The following is a 2,088-nucleotide window of genomic DNA, read 5'->3' as shown; positions in this document are numbered from 1 at the left end:
GAGAGAGAGAGAGAGAGAGTGAGAGAGTGAGACAGATATAGATATGGATATAGATATAGATATAGATATATTTTTAACATTCTTAACCAGGACACAGGGTCACATTCTTTCAGGAGACTGGTTAATAGTTAAAGGTTACTAACTTATGTTCCCTCTTCATAATCTTTTTTGTCTTACAATATTCTTTTTTTTCATTCATTGAATCATTTTTTTCTTTTTCTTTTTTGCATGAAACAGGAGAGTATAAATCATTTATTGACTACACATGATAATGGATGATACACAAATTTAATTCTCATCTATGATTTTATCTGGTACCATTATTCAATTTAGATATATTACATAGGATAATACAACAATCATCTTTATAACCAATAATCCCATGATTTTTCCTGGAGTGATCCCTTTTAATGGTGAACTTCAGGTCACCAGGTCACAGTAACTATCAGTTCACCTACAACAAGGTTTCTGAAGACAATGTCTTCTCCACCCTAGCAGGTTGTAAATGAATTTCAAATAGAACTTGGCATCACCCTGAAGAATTCTATCCTCACACTTTTGGGGAAGTTTACCAAAATGGCTTCAGAGTAGACTAACTTTACACAGTACATTAAAAAAAAGACACATTTATGCAGCACCACGATCAGACTATTACAGTTAGCAATCAACAACATGGGTGCAAAAGAAAATCTACATTAAAACCTTCTGTTGGAATGCTTTACACTTTCCACAGAAAGGAAACTAAAATAACCTGTTATGCAATTAGTTACAAATATAGTCCTTGAGTTTTTTGCCCATACACATGAGTATTGTCTAACACATGTCTTTTTGTAGCAGTGAGGCTCTACTACCACTGTTCTTGGCTGAGTTCAGATTCTGTTGTAATCTGTAGCTTCCCTGTCACTTTTCTGGCTATCCTCTCCTGCTAAACTTGCTTCCTGGTGGTAATTAAAACCTTCTGCCACTTCCGTAGCTATTGTTGCTACTGCAACTACCATAACCACCTGGGTTTGTGGTTTGGCAAAGTATTTGCCTCCACCACCTCAGGTGCCAGAGTTTCTGTCTCCAAAGTTTCTTGCCTTCATGGGTCCAAATTTGAAGATTGATTGTTTTAATTGCCAAAATCATTGTAGCTTCCACCACCTCCAAAATTACTTCCATCATTATCAAATCCATTGTAGCCATCCCCACTGCCACCATATCCACCACCACCATGGCTGCCACCAAAGCCACCATGACCACTGAAGTTTCCTCCATGGCTAAATTTGTCATTCCCACCAAAACCACCTCCGCAACCACCATCAAAATTTCCAGAATCACTTTGACTTCTTTGGCTGGATGAAGCACTAGCCATCTCTTGCTTCGATAGGGCTATCCTTATTTCACAGTTGTGGCCGTTCACAGTATGGTATTTCTGAAAGACAGTCTTATCCACAGAATCAAAGTCATCAAAGGTTACAAAGGCAAAGCCCCTTTTCTTGCCACTGCCTCAGTCATTCATGATTTCAATCACTTCAATTTTCCCATACTGTTCAAAATAGTCTCTTAGGTGATGTTCTTCAGTATCTTCTTTAATGCCACCAACAAAGATGCTTTTTCACAGTTAATTAGGCACCTTGTCTTTGACAATCCTTTCTGGAGACGGCTCTCTTTGGTTCCACAATTCTTCCATCCACCTTGTGTGACCGTGCATTCATTGCTGCATCCACCTCCTCCATAGTGGCATATGTGACAAACCCAAAGCCCCTGGAGCACTCGATGTTCGGATCTGTCATTACCACACAGTCCGTGAGCCTCCCCCATTGCTCAAAATCACTCCTCAGACTCATTGGTTGTTTCAAAGCTCAACCCTCCAATGAAGAGCATCCACAGCTGTTTGGGCTCTTCAGGGACTCTGACTTACACATGACAGCAGTGGGAACAGAGACTTCCTTGGCAGCATCCATGGGCAGAAAGGAGTAGACTAACGAACGTCTCTCTTTTACAATATTCTCTTCCTTTCATATCCCTACTATCATGCCAGCTTTCACTGTATTTTTTATTTTACAGTATAGAAAGTTTATTTATAAGTTTTCAGACTCTTGTCAT

The 2,088-nt window shown here is 39.4% G+C and overlaps 1 pseudogene; it reads right to left on the bottom strand.

The window, feature by feature from the left end:
• Positions 1-948: 948 nt before the first annotated feature.
• The window catches only part of LOC105817838, a 12,584-nt pseudogene continuing 11,444 nt past the window's right edge, over positions 949-2,088 (bottom strand).

This window comes from Propithecus coquereli, unplaced genomic scaffold, assembly GCF_000956105.1.
Source record: "Propithecus coquereli isolate 6110/MARCELLA unplaced genomic scaffold, Pcoq_1.0 Scaffold426, whole genome shotgun sequence".
Classification (NCBI taxonomy): domain Eukaryota; kingdom Metazoa; phylum Chordata; class Mammalia; order Primates; family Indriidae; genus Propithecus; species Propithecus coquereli.
This window is presented reverse-complemented; position numbering and strand designations above follow the sequence as displayed.